We start from the raw sequence: 15,372 nt of genomic DNA on the forward strand, positions 1-15,372 counted from the left end.
ATAAGACTGCAAACTGCAGAGACACATAAAAACATAAAACACTTGTTCTGGTTGTTCTTGCGGTTTAATCCCCGAGTCCGTTTATGACTACAAATTTAACTACAAAGGAGTTTCTCAGTCACTTGTCGTGGGCTGTTATTGAAATAGATGATTGCTGACACAATATTTTTCCTTCCAAAATCTTTTCTGTCAAAACATATTTTCGCACGCTTGTTCGCACAAAAAGGCTCAGAAATATCCAGTGAAAATATCACGCTGTGGTACCAGTCCTATTTCCGTTGTGTGTTTTGTTACATAAGGACTGTCTCTCTCGTGTTAGAAATGTAAAGATCTGTATGTGACAGTTATTCAGGGAATGAATGTCCTAAATGATTGAGTGGCGCCCCATCCTTGACCTGCCTTGACTCTGTCCATCAGGTTGGGCTCTGGCTCACACTGACCTTGTCCTGGATGAAGCAGATAGTGAATACAGATTAAATTAACATCCAGAATCGAATAATAATGTTGATGAGAGGGACTTGGGTCTGTTGTTTGAGAAGGGGGACCTGGAGCTCCTGTAGACTCCTGCTTTTCCGTGGACGGGCCCTTCTCTCCCTCTGTGGCCTTAACCCAAGCATTCTTCACAGGGAGACATTTGATCAGATCACAGGAGCCCCTCTGCTTCTGTGTTGGAATCAGTGACCACACTAGCGTGGACGTGGGCTCAGTCACGTCAGCGCCAGAGAGAAGCGTGGGCCGGCAGTGCCAGTGCGACGTCTCTCAGCCAGATGGAGAATCCGGCCTCAATGAGCAACAGCACGGAGAGCCAGGCACGGCGACAACTGAGCTGCTCGTACCCTGACACACTCTTGCCGGCGTTCTGTCCGTCCGGACTCCTGTGTCCGGTGCAGCCCGGTCCATTCATCGGCAGCAGCGGTGCCTTCAGACCCAGCGCCGAGGAGAACACGTTGGTATTCGGGTCACAGTGGTCACCGCGCTGAAAGTGGAAAATGAATCCAGGCGATGCTGGTTGCCAATACCTTTCCCTGCCCAGTGAGAGGTGACTAATCTGAACTGATGACTGCAGTGGATTCAATGCATTCTTAAACAGCAGCACATTGATTATTATTGTTAGTATTAGTCTTATTCAGAGTGTTATTAGTATTATTGTTGTTGTTGTTGTTATTATTATTATTATTATTTTTTTTTATCATCAGATTCATTATCATTCATTGTTATCTGATAATTCCAGATTCCAGATTAAGATGAAAAACAAGCCCATAAAGGAAATCACACTTCAGGGGACTGATGCTTTTAATACAATCGTAAGAACACGATGAAAATGAAGACATGAAATATCTTCATAACAATAGAAGTGAGCAGACAGAAATAGATGTTGTTAACATGAGTTATTTCAGCCCTAATGGGTTCCCGCGGCTGTGTGGCGGCACGCCTCGTCCTCTGATGGAAAAACACACTCCCCGTTTTGTCAAAAGGTGTGTGAGCAACTTCTGAAATAATGATTAATGTATCCCCTTTCATATTGCCTCGTGGCTCTCTTTCTTAAGTCTCTTAATCTCGGGGAAAATTACTTGTTGTCTAAACGACTGCATCGGGTTCTCTGGAGGGATGCAAATGTGCCAAAAAGGCCGCGTGACGTGGAAGTCTCCCTTTCATTACTCGCAGATCAGCGTGCGCCTGCTAACTCGCTAATCCTATTATAATTTTGATGCACGTCTCTCCTTTATACTGACGTTCTGACTACAGAAATAAGGCCTCTGTTGTGAAGCTCCTTTGAGAATTCCTCCGGTAGCACCGAGCCCTGATGAGAGCCGCTCGGCAAAGTTTCCTTTAACCTTCCTATGCAAATGCAAGCAATTAAAAGCATCGTCTTGCTTTCAGTCTGGAACCAAACTCTGTTATTATGTGTGTGACGAGTGCACGGAACATAATGACTACATGTGGACAAAGGATTGATTTAGTTATCTATCTATTAATTATGTCTGTCTGTATGTATGTATGTATGTATCTATTTATCTATTTATCTATTTTTATATGTATTCAACTTATCCGGTTTATGTATTATGTGCTGAAACTCAATCTCTTAGGAAATGAAATGTCCAGCAGTTATGGCTTCATAAGCAATAGACTTTTAAATAGTTTATAATAGCCTTTCCTTTTTTCAATCCCCACACTGTTTCTCATACACATATTAAAACTATATACACTCTTCGAAATAAATCGCTGCTGCCCATTAAGTGCATATATTTATGGGTTTAATACAATCATATTTTACCCACATATTTCACACAAACGCACCCACTTCAGACAATTAAGAAGTGCTAATTCACTGGAGTCACAGTTTTTACAGGTAAATAAGTTGAAATCGGACCATCTGTACAATCTTGTAATAATGATTGTTTATATCGGCATGCAAGAAAATCACAGTGTTGTTTGCCTCAGATACATGTTGGCATGAATTGTCATTATTTCAGTCCTTTTCACTTCTGGCAACACTTCACTTTTGCAACAATGAACCACTTAAAGCCAAGTGTTACTGAAATTATAGAGCAAAGGAACATTTTAATTCAATTTCAGTTTCCGAATGCAGAATGTAACAATATTATCCATGACTGCTTTCCTGCATGCACAGCTAGGTTGGTACATTTTTACCTGTAAATCTATAACCATAACTTGGATGTATATCAGGTACAAAGCTGAGCAGTTTTACATTTTCGCTGCCCAGTCTCTGACACCACCGTTTCAACACGAATGCAACCTACAGGGTTTATAAATGGCAGACATGAGCTGAAGGCTGACCTGATTTTATCCTCGTTTGGATAGCTAGTTAATGGCTCAGGTAAACGCAGTCCTAATGGATTTCATATTGTGCGCCGTGGAAAGTGTGCCTTTGCATCCACTGTGCAGCTTCGCCTCATATTGCACCGAGCACCAGAGCATCCGCTTGACATGCCACTAACCCAAGCAGTGATTAATCTTTATTTGCTGGTGGGGGATATAAATCCACTTGATGTTTTTCAAAGGATGCTTGATGAGCGCCTATGGAATTTCTATTTTCAGAATTACTTTTTTTTTATTGATATTGAATGTCATATGTCCCCTTTTCCTGGGGGCATGGTTCACAAGATAGAGAATGATTTGCAGCGCATGAGTAACTCATATATCCGTTAAGATTACACTAGTGTTGAGGATGGCCCTATACCACTACCTTACATCTCGCAGCTCTCGGAAATATCCCATCCGCTCTTGTTAGTCATTTCCAGAAGACGACTGATTAGAGGATCTATTGAATCCAATGCATTTATTCTGTATTCTGCCCTATCACATAATACACGGATATAATAAATAAATAAACAAATAAAATCACTGTCAGGAACCTATGTTGTATTTTGGATGCGCAAACATCTTCAGCAATACACTTGTACTCATTTATTAAACTCTGCTTCTATTTTAGTTTTTTTTATTATGCATCTCTTTAGCTATTCAGCTATTTACTTCCTGAATATCAAATCCCTGTCAGATGAGCCCAGTTTTATTTAAAATTCCCTTTCTGTGCCGATTTACAAATTCGCAGGGAAGTAGCTGTGCTGTTTTAATGATGACTGTTATTACTGTGGCCATGATTTACAACAGGAATAACCATCTAAAATGCATAAATCACCATCATTGTTTTTTTCAACCTTCACAATCCTGAGGGGAGCTTTCATTCCTCCAGAAGCGCTCAGACGTTCAGATCGCCGGCTGGAATGCAAAGAGAGAGTCCGGCCCGTATCGGAAAAGTGGTCAGGTTGATTAATAGCGGCGAGCGTTAGAATAAAAGCATCGACACAACCAGGTCTCGGCTTCGAACATCAGAAATTAAAAATGAATCAGGGATGCTTTTCTGTTTTGCTGGTGGTGGTTGTTTTTCTGTTGCTGACTTCATTTTTGTAGACCCACATTGTTGACACACTTTAACATTATTTGAGATTCATGCCTTTCAGTTCTATTTCAGTCTGCTGTGCCGTGACCCCCGTGGCCCCTCGCTAAAATGTGCTTTTACTGTACCAGTCAACAAAGTTTTGCTGAGCAACCACATTCTCCGAAAAGCCTCCGTCGTGGCCCCCATCGCCATAAATAAGGAATCAGTAACGTTCGGATTTGTCAGCGGCCCGGCTACACGGGAATAAATCATTAACTAATTTCACAGCGACTGAGAACAGCTTTGTGGCAGCGGTACTTTATATTGGTGGTGGAGGTGGTTTATATTTCAAGCCAAGCATTGGAGACACAGGGATGACAGGACGATCCGCAGCCATCCCTCCTCCCAGCCCTGCGAACAGAATTATTTTGCTTACTCATAAGCAGATGGGGATATTTCAAACATGCATTTATTTATTTATATACAGAGGGAGAGAGAGAGAGCAGTGAATATTTCTTCACAAGCCGTACTACAAGGAATGTCACCAGATGCGTCTATTTTTCCCCCCTCGAATCTCCCTTTGTGGAGCCCGTGACAGGCTCATTTACCCATGATTCATCCCCCCAGACTTCAGCGCCTCGGTCGAGAGGCTGGTTGGTATGCAGAGGGGGTGCTGGGTATGAAGGCTGCCAGGGGTGAGTCTAACGCAGGTACTGCAAACTGTGCTCCTTTCTCAAATATGACTAATGGGCAAATTTACCCATATCTTTTATCTGAAGCAACAGACGATGCGACCGTTATTAATCAGCGTTCGCTTTCATGATCTTCCATAAACTCTTTAGGATGGCCTTGTAAACTGAAGTTTCACCTTAATTAAGTTTTAAATGAGGGATTTAATTGTGTTGGTGGATTCTATCTGGAATTATTACAACATATAGACCTAATAACTCCAGAACGAAGCAATGACATTTTACGTTCAAGGTGTGATTAGTGGTCTCAGCAACTTTAACATCATCCATATACATCATCCATATTTCTAAAACCAAAATAAGTGTTTGTCATTTGCTCTCTCTGAATTTTTAGCTGGTGATTTTCCAGCTATAGTCCGACTAACGTCTAAAGGGCTTTGATGATGCACAATGTTGTTAAAATGAACTCAGCTATGACTGAATCACACTGACCAGTCGTATTTCAGCACTTGAATGCTCTCTCTCTCTCTCTCTCTCTCTCTCTCTCTCTCTCTCTCTCTCTCTCTCTCTCTCTCTCTCTCTCTCTCCCCCCGACAATTGCATTTTAAACCAGTTTTGTCTTCATTTCAGTTTCCATTTGAAATAATGAAATACAAACACAATAAACGAAGCGACTAAAACACCCCTGGGTGAGGACCTGGATACAAATAGGCTCCGAGAGCAGACAGTGAACACAGCCAATCAGCATTTGTGTTTCAGGGGGTGGGGCAGCATTATAGACAATAATTGTGTACCGATATCAAGTCATAATAGGAATAAAATGGGCTCCACAATTCAGGAAAGAAATCGCTGATTTAGAGGACCCGGGGACACAAATGGAAATTGGACTTCAAGGCATTCAAGACAGAAAACAGGAGACACTTCTTCACACAGAGAGGCGTCACAATCTGAACAAACTCCCCAGCGATGTGGCTGAAGAGACAATCTGGGAACATTCAAAAACAGACTGGATAGGATCCTTGATCACTTAGTTATTAATGGACACCAAACGAGCACCATGGGGCGAATGGGCTCCTCTCGATTGGACACTGTCTTATGTTCTAATATATTTGAGGACAGACCTCCACTCTGACAGACTTACTGTGTTCCCTGCATTGTGAGATTTGTCTTGAAAAATAGCAATATGAGAAATGGTCTGTAACCAGGAAGAAAATCCGTTTGATTCCATCCCATAGGCCACTAAAGAAGAATATAAACTCTGAAGTAAAACAATCTCAACGAAACGGCTCTGCACGGCTGCACCATCGCCTTCTGGAGCTTCACTCATCCCAACGAGAGAAATCCATAGAATATCACTAATAGACATCTGGGACCAGATCTGACAGCAGAATCAATCTGGGATAAGGAAGTACCTGCAGGTCCATTTTATTTAAATTTTTTCCCCTCTGTCTACAGTGGCTTACCAGATCCATTTAGTGGGAGACACTTTAATGGAAGGAGGTGTGCAGAGGGAGAATTTTGCATCTAAATTCCTGGAAGAGGCTACGAGAGGCCGTCCCTCGGGGGAAGAGTAAGGGAATGCTTTTGCTAAAATCCCTGAATCCTTTACTCATAAAGCCTTTCCATTTTCTCTTTCCACAATGGAATTCGCTGTGATTTTCCAGCCCCCCGAATCCCACCTCACCTTCTGTCTGCATCGTTAAGTGACTGAAAAGAAAAGTGTCATTTTAAGAGACCTCAGCATGGTTTATTCACCCAGTGTGCCGCACACATACCTTTGCTTTGAAAGCCTCCTGTGCTATTCTTGATGGATCTTGTGGGGAACCCATGCATCTAACTGGGAGACAGCTGTGGAATTAGAGGGATATAAGAGAACAGTCCAAACGATGTCTGATGCATAACTGTGACGCATTCGCCGATCACACCCCCCACCTTTAACCTCCAGCCAAAATCCACGACCAACGCGCCAATTCAAGGGCACAGTCAGACTCTAAAAGACGGTTGAATTAGGAAGAAGCGGCTCTGAAATAGAGACGTACGCGGAAGGGGGGTGCAGTTATGCAAATGAAAGACAAATAATAATAAAGAGCGTGCATGAGGATTGACCTCTAATGATTGTTTGCAAAGTCGTTGCTGTTTAATGAGCACTGTTGCTAGGTGACAGATTTGTTGAGGAATGAAGATTGTGTCTGATATGATGCATCGCCACCTACATTAACCAAGAGCTTTTCAAAGGAGCTGTTAATAAAGAAATAAATACATACCTGTGTGATAGATGTTTTTGTTCAACATGAAAAGGAGTGACTTTTCAAAGTTTTGCTTAATCTCCGATTCCTTCCGAGGCGACAGGCTTTCGGAGGTGCCGCATCCTGTCAAATCCATTTCCTCCAGCGAAACAGATTTGTCTTTATTTACGGGAGACAATTAAATTAAAAACTGGCTTGCACATTCATTCAGAGATTTGATGACATGCATTCACCACTAATTAATCTGAGTATCTTTCTGCGGCTCCAGGAATAAATATATAGCTGCGTAAAACGACTGGCATGTAACTTTCTTCTTCCCACCATTTTGACATTACAGAACACTTTTCTGTTCACTACACAAATACCACAGAAGAAGGGCCAGTCTGTTTCACAAGCCTGTAATGCTTCAACAATATAGAGACAGCAAGCTGACAAAAATCCGGCCCTGTATTCGCTAACCGGCAGGACAGAGGCCGTACCTCCCCCCGTCTGGGCATCGCACACGGAGTAGGAATGGAGTCGTAGAAAGCACTGACTGTTTTAAAAGCAAGAGGTGCGTGTGGTTGCCAGGAAGCGTTGTCTTGGCTCTGCAGATGAAGTGTATTCAGCAGAACTGAACAGAGGCACGGTTTGGGTCGCCTGCATGTCAGAACTCTGGCAGACGTGCAAATGAGGGCTTTATAGAAGAACACACGTGCATGGAAAGATCGGATTTTGCTCACAGATGTAGTTTTTGGAGGGTTTTGAATTTGTTTTATTTAGGGATGATAATTGCTTTGCGTCAGGTTTCAGGGTATGGTCACCCCCCATGAAAATGTACATATACTTACATTTTGTAGATAAACTTATTCATTTATCGCCTCCCCCGCTGTTCATTCGGACAGAAACACTTAATACGAAATGGAGTCTGAAGAAGAGGAACAAACATGGAAATGGGAGTCACTGAATGACCGCAGTGAGAGCCGGAGAGAGAAAGGCCGGAATAATTCAGTTAAGGGTTCATCTGTGATCACAGCACCATGCCTCGGAGATTACTGTTTATGATCTTCTCGATCGGGCCAAGGCGAGGCCGGGCTCCCGGTGTGAGATGTTAATAAATGGAGAGCCATGCCCTTTACATTAAACGGTGCCCCGGCCGCAGGATAATGGCTGTTGAATGAGACACCTAGGAGGCGAAAGTAGCTTAAAAATTAGTAGGTTCATAAAAAGTATACAGTTTACAAGGCTATACGAGTCTGTTTTTATTGTCCGAAATGCCCCAGACTGTCATTCTGTTTCCAGCTTATGTCACACAGCCTTTCCTTTGGTTTATTTAATGAAACAGAGACATCGTAACTGTTGCAGTGGCATTATCTTAAAAGTAGCAGCCTTAGCAAAGGGGAGACTAAAGACAGCACTGATTAGAGTTAATGCTTCGGATAGGGGGAGGTCGAAATATGTCCTAGCATGATTTAAAAGTGGTCCAGATCTGTATCTGCTTAGTGACATAGACAGGGGAAAGCGCTGACTCAAAGTAGACGAACACAGTCCTGGAACAAAGCGGTCAGCTGCTATGACTCGTTAAAAATACTCAGAATTGCTGAGAAATGGCACATTTGCAAATCAATAGGTAGTAGGTGCGGTGTCCTACCTTCCAGCTCTGTTTGTGTCACTGTTGAAATACCGTAATAAAACAAAAATCCCTGCAAGGTCACTCTGAAGAAATGCACTATGCAACAAAGTCTGCGAAAACACAGGGAACATAAATGTCCGTGAATGGTTGCTAAGTGATAAGTGTAGGCATTCAGGTTCAAAACCCATTGTCTGGTGAACACATTAACACATGTACAAACATGTATCTGCAGAATTTCACACCACAGCACATTTCTCAGCGCCACCAACATATGAAGCAAGAAATCTCCGGTGGTGGAGATCAGACAGAGAAAGCAAGTGAGTTTTTATCCATTTTAATTCATCTTTACCAATCCCCCACCCTTGAGAGTTCATCTGTCACAAGAAAATGATGGTTTACAGAAACATCCCTGGACCAGTAATTTTATATCAAAGAGGATGTCAAGCCACGGGCCCAGCGCGCCAGGTTAGCGCTCAGTGTTTAAGTCGAAGGCTTTTTGTGTGTCTCCTGCAGGGCAGTGTTGATGCACACAGACTGTGTTGTGATGATGCCACAGAACAGCTGATACCCAGATTGTCTTGGTTGAAAGGTAACTGTGTCATCGGGTGTCAACACATGGCCTTTTTCCAAAGCATAATGGCAGCTCTTTACAGGGAAAACTCTCTCTCTCTGCCTGGGGGGGATCAAATGTATTACAAAGCAAGTTTACTCAGCTCTGCAGAATGAGGCAAAGCTCATGGTTATTGTTTTATTATACTCAAACCTGTTCCAGTGAGGTTTCCAATAAGGTTTTGGACTGTTTCCTCTCTAAGCATGCAAGCCTGTTTGCTAAACTTGATGCTCAGGATGTCAAATACTAATCTGTATAGCAATGTTTCACAACCTTTTGAAGCCTAAGACACAAAAACCCAACTTAACATTGTGTGTCCTTCTGACAGGGATTTATTTATGTATCATTCCCCTCTGTGTCATTTCTTCTTTATCACATGAGAAATTTGCATGTTAAGAACATCAGAACATAAGACAGTGTCCAATCGAGAGGAGCCCATTCGCCCCATCATGCTCGTTTGGTGTCCATTAATAACTAAGTGATCAAGGATCCTATCCAGTCTGTTTTTGAATGTTCCCAAATTGTCTCTTCAGCCACATCGCTGGGGAGTTTGTTCAGATTGTGACGCCTCTCTGTGTGAAGAAGCGTCTCCTGTTTTCTGTCTTGAATGCCTTAAAGCCCAATTTCCATTTGTGTCCCCGGGTGCGTGTGTCCCTGCTGATCTGGAAAAGCTCCTCTGGTTTGATGTGGTCGATGCCTTTCATGATTTTGAAGACTTGGATCAAGTCCCCACATAGTCTCCTCTGTTCCAGGGTGAAAAGGTTCAGTTCCTCAGTCTCTCAGTAGGACTTTCCCTTCAGACCTGGAATAAGTCTGGTTGCTCTCCTCTGAACTGCCTCTAGAGCAGCAATATCTTTCTTGAAGTGTGGAGCCCAGAACTGTCCACAGTATCCAGATGAGCTCTAACTTGTGCATTGTACAGTCTGAACATCACTGCCCTTGTTCTCAATTCTACACTTTTGACAATATACCCCAGCATTGTGTTTGCCTTTTTTATTGCTTCCCCACATTGTTTGGATGGAGAAAGTGAGGAGTCCACATAGATTCCTAGGTCTTTTTCATGCGTTACTTCTTCCCGTTCTATTCCTCCCATAGGTTACTTATAGTGACCATTTTTAATACCTCCACATTGAATTTCAAGTCCACATGTTGAGGGTTGAAGCTCGGGCTACAATACAATGGTGTGCAGAATCTCAAGCAATGCACCACGGACAACTGAGCAAAGGTAAATGGGTTTATTTACACAATCAACCACACCAACTGGGGTGCAGCAGGGCACAACATCTGCGGCACACGATCAAGGGCTAAAGCTACTAAGTTAAAGTAAATAAAACCTACAAAAAATGCTAAAACCTGCACTAAAAACCTATAGCCCTACATGAAACACTAATTCGCACCAGGATATTTACACAAGAGAAAAAGATTAAAAATAAAAAGTTCACAGCCTCATGGTCTGTCCGATCAAAGAGCACGGTGTCCGAGTCTCCCGTCCACTGCAATCCAGGCCATCAGGACGGGTCCCCTCCTGCGGCTCTTCTACTCCTGGACTCCTCCTCGGGATGCGGCCAGCTTCCACAACAGGAGAGAGACAGAGGGGGCTTAGGGAGAGCACGTGCACAACACAGATAAGTGACTTATACGTTCACACAGCAGGCAGCTCGCAGCACACGTCCCTTTCTCACACCCTGTTACAGCGCGTCTCTCCCCAGGCTGACCCGAGCCAGGCTCCAGACCTCCGTGCTTCAAAAGGACCTTGTCTCCACCGGCACTGTAAGGCAGGTGAAATAGCAGCAATGAATGTAAAGGCTGTAAACCGTTCATGATGTTCTCTTCTCTTGCAGGGGTTTAAACAGCTGTTTAAACAGTGGATCCTTTCCTCCTTACTGTATCGATCAAAGTTCCTTTAATACTTTTTGGCTTGCTGGACTTTTTCACAGCTTCATCAGCCTGCCTTGCGATCTGCGCTGTGCCTAGTCTCCTTCCCCAGCTCTCTCACTGCCCACTCCCGTCTGCTGTGCTTGTGCTTGTGCTTGTGCTTGTGCTTGTGCTTGTGCTTGTGCTTGTGCTCCCTCCGTGGATTTCAGGCAGTCTTTATACACCAGAGTGTTTTAGTCTTGGAGTGAGAGGTGATTGGAAAGGTGTGCTGGTTGGGCGAGGGCAGGACGCTCATTTAGTCCGGGCAGGTGTGCCTTGTTTAGTGCTGGAATTAACTCATGCAAGTAATTGAAAACACACGTGAAGAATTAAACAATTAGTGAATTAAGCCAACCGGTAAAGCAACAGTAAGTGATTTAAACAAGTGAATAATAAAGAAACACACACAATAATAAATAAATCAATGAAGTGAAAACAAATAAAGAAATTAAATGAGCTCAGCAAGCACCTCTCGTGACATAACTATATATAGTCATTTCTTAATATTTTGTGAACTTGAGAATTAAAATAGTTCTGGCTGCGCAGTGTTTGTTAGCCTAAGACCGTTGTTTTATATTGAAGTACACCAAAGCATCAAGCACCAGGAAGCCCTTTTTAAATTATTGATGTCAGAAAAATTAGGGAAATGAATATAAATTGGATCATGAATATCCTTAAGCTCAACAAAGACTTGTCTAACTAGATCTGCTGAAAGTAGACAAAAGTTGTCGTGAATTCCAGTGGCATTACCTGTTTGGTTTTGGGGATTTTTATGTTTCAGTTTTATTACCGGCTGCTCTGCGAGGTGATAGTATGTCATTGTCATTGTGTGTGTGTGTGTGCGTGTGTTTGTATGTATTTATTTATTTTCTTCCCTTTGTTATGAGCTGTGTGGGATCTATTCTAATATTGACAACTGCGCTGAGGTTCACAGTAACTTTTCATTATTGTACATGTGTCGCCGATGACAGACAGTACCAGGCACACGTTTCCCCTCTGGACTCATTAGTTTTTATTATTCTTTCCCCCTGACACTACTACCCAATCCTCCACAGACAAAACCAGACATGAGATCCATTGTTCAGTTGACAAGTAGTTTTCAGTTGTTTTTTTTTCGCCAGCGTTTTTTTCGCCTGTGTTTTGATGCATGCGCTTTTAATTTTATCGGTAATAAAAGTGTCAAGAAATAGAGTGCAATGCCTGCATTTTACTGCCTTAGTCCATAATAGCTCCTTCTAAAATCTTCATAAATTAAGTTAATGCAATTCTTTATTCCGATGTTAGATTATGTAATATAATATACACAGAGGCCAAGGTGGTCACATGATGAGTGTTACTGGCTTATTGGGTACACTTCCTGTAGATGTTATAGCTCTGAGAAAAATCATGTCTGTTTTTTAATGATATTTAATAAACTGTGACAACACACCGTACAGAAACACACAATGGTACACTTACCATGAGAGCAAGAAATTGCCGCAGTACCTAATCACCATACTAGGGGGCGCAGGAAGGAATACAGCACGTCACTGGGGAGAGCCCACCTGCACCAGTGGAAGCTGAAGGTTATATGGTGAATCGCAGCGTATAAGACTGGCTGGTCACTATATGACAGAACATGGTTGTGCCTCAGCACCCAACTGTCACAGTTCTTACACCAAAGTGCAGTTCAGTGCTCGGTGTATTGGCTGTTTTTCACCAAATAATAAACAGATGCTGCTGTTTCTGTGCCACGTCAGAGAGGAGGTGCAGGCGAAGCCGAGGCCAATAAATCGGCGAGGAAGGTATTCTCGGGTGCAGGTGTGCAGGGCAAGACAGCCGAGGAACTGTCAGCTCAACTCCTGGAGCCCTAGGAGGCGTAGGAAGCAAGATCCCGAGCCACAGCGGCGGCCATGGGCTATAGCTGATGTCTGAGGCTGGGAAAGAAGCACCTCAGAAATATTGATCGCATTCATCTTGGACGCAGCTGCAGCCAAAACCTAATCCTTGCTTTTGTTCCGTTGAGTTTGGATAATTGCAATGCCTTTTCAGAGGGACTTCAAACATGGAGTGTGGCCAATCGGCAATCGGTTCCCAATTCGGCAGCCAAAAACTTGACACGTAATTAGGTTCAATATCATAAAACTCCCATTTTGTCAAGCCTCCATCAGGCCCCTGTAACCCACAGAGTGGAGTATAATGTGCTTTTTGCTTACTTTCAAGGCCTAGTGTGGCCTGCCAGCCCCTTCCTCATCCATCTGAATGTGTAGGAGTTGTGCAGCATTTTCCATTCGCTTATACATGCATTTCTCTAACAATTTAATGCTTTCTTGTTTCGATTTTTGTTTAAAATGTGGTTTCTCCTGAGTAAGTCAGACCTCTAATGTTAGAGATCTAATAATATATATGTATATACCATCTTCACAATATGGTGATGTGAAAATTATAGTGTTTCTCATTGTCCTTGTCTTATCCTTTTAGTTTTTCCAGGAAATGTATTTGAGTTTTATTTTATTTTAGACTCTGAAATCTCTGTAAGTTACGATTTGTCAATATGCTAAGAGTAATATGTGTAGAGGTGCTATCTGCCTGATCACAGCACCTCCCTGCTTGGGCCCAGGACTCAGATCCCCTAAGGCGCTCTGATTAAATTGTCAGTGACACTTTTGCTGATGCATAATTCAATAAGGAAATAATTACTCGCCTGGCCACTACAATTGCCTTTTCTCTCTTGTGCCATCTAGATTCCCTCCCCAGGTTCATGTGCTGTGTTTGTGTGAATGCAGGGGCCACATGAGGATGGTGTTTAAAAACGACATATTTTTTCATTTCGTTTTTGCTTATGCATTCAGTAACTTTTGCGTAATTGCTTGACAGAGACACACAACTTGAACGTTAATTTCCTGCCATATCAGTAACATCAGCTTTTTCAGCTGTATCTGCGATAATGATGTGCAGGTAGGTGTCTTGAATTATTTACATATCATCTGAATAATATAATTGTAACAGGGTTTTTTTGTATAACTTTGATAAAATCCCATTTTCCTGAACTGAATTAGATTGACACAGCATGCTTAGGATATTGAACATATAAAACAGTGAAAATCATCTAAATTTCTCTACCTTAACAGCAACATTTTAAAAGTTAAATGGTTGAAAATGCTGTTGGGCTCTGTTTGTGTGTGGTTTTCATGAAAACCAAAACAAGACAAACAAAAATAAGTGTTCCATCCAGGTACAGAGAACTACTATTACTCCTTAACAAATTTCATATTCTCTTAAATTAGCCTTACAGCGGATTTTCTTTTTTGCATACCCAACAGCGAGATCATGAAATTAAAATCAATTATTAAAAAGGTGCGAAATCCAATCAGACATCCCTAAACAAATGTGTGGTATGAGCAAGCTGAAAATTAAGATAAAGTGAGATGCAAAAGAAGGAAAACTTGCCTTCTGGGTAATAAACGAAGCGTTTCATGTGATGATTGTCCACCATCACCTTATCCAGAAATTGATGCTCTGGCACTAACCAAGTTTACTTTCCTAACCAGATATCTCAAGGCACTTTGTTGTGGTCTGAAATGAAAGATAAGCTAACGGAACGGAACAGGAACTAGAAACTGTGTTCATTACGAGGACATCCAATTAGAATTAATCAATTAGAATTGCATCCCAGTTCTCAGATGTCCTGCACCCGTCTGTGAGCTTTAGAGCCAAGCTGTAATGTCAGGCAATTAAGTCTTCCTTCCTTGCCTGCAATATATGTAATGAGAAACACGCAATAGAAGAAAAAACTCCTGCATTTAATTTGATCTTGTTTCCCTCAGCTTCACTTTTATAACACTGAAAACAGCATTGTGCCCATTACACTTCGGTACTTTAAACGCCTTTGGCAATGTTGAGTTGATAGGTTTTGGGAAAATCATAAGTCATGCTTGTGATGTTGATGTTGGGGTTTATTTTTATTAACCCTTCTGACAGACTTCCTTGAGAATGACCAAAACTAGAAGCAACATAACAGAGGAAACACAATTGTGAAAGATCTGTGAATGGAAACATACGCTCACATATATGCACACAATCACTCTTTAAAAGCCCGCATAGTCAAGTGTAACTGAAATCACAAGTCCTGGCAACACATGAACTCAAATCTGTGTATAACACTGTGTATTTAAACAGAATTAAAAAACAGTCACATAGTTACAGAGTGTCCTCGTACTGCTCCTATATCTCCTAACCACACTGTACCAACACAGACTCATGGAATCCCACTGCTGGCACCAATGTAACATACTGTGGGGTTCTGGCCACGGTGAGTCTTGAGCCCTGGTCTCCCGTGCCACATCACTCAAAGGTCCAGGCCCCTTATTGACGCTTCAGAATTGCTACATTTTTTACCCAAATGCTATGTAGTACATTTG

Source organism: Amia ocellicauda, chromosome 23 (genome assembly GCF_036373705.1).
Source record: "Amia ocellicauda isolate fAmiCal2 chromosome 23, fAmiCal2.hap1, whole genome shotgun sequence".
In the NCBI taxonomy this organism is placed as follows: domain Eukaryota; kingdom Metazoa; phylum Chordata; class Actinopteri; order Amiiformes; family Amiidae; genus Amia; species Amia ocellicauda.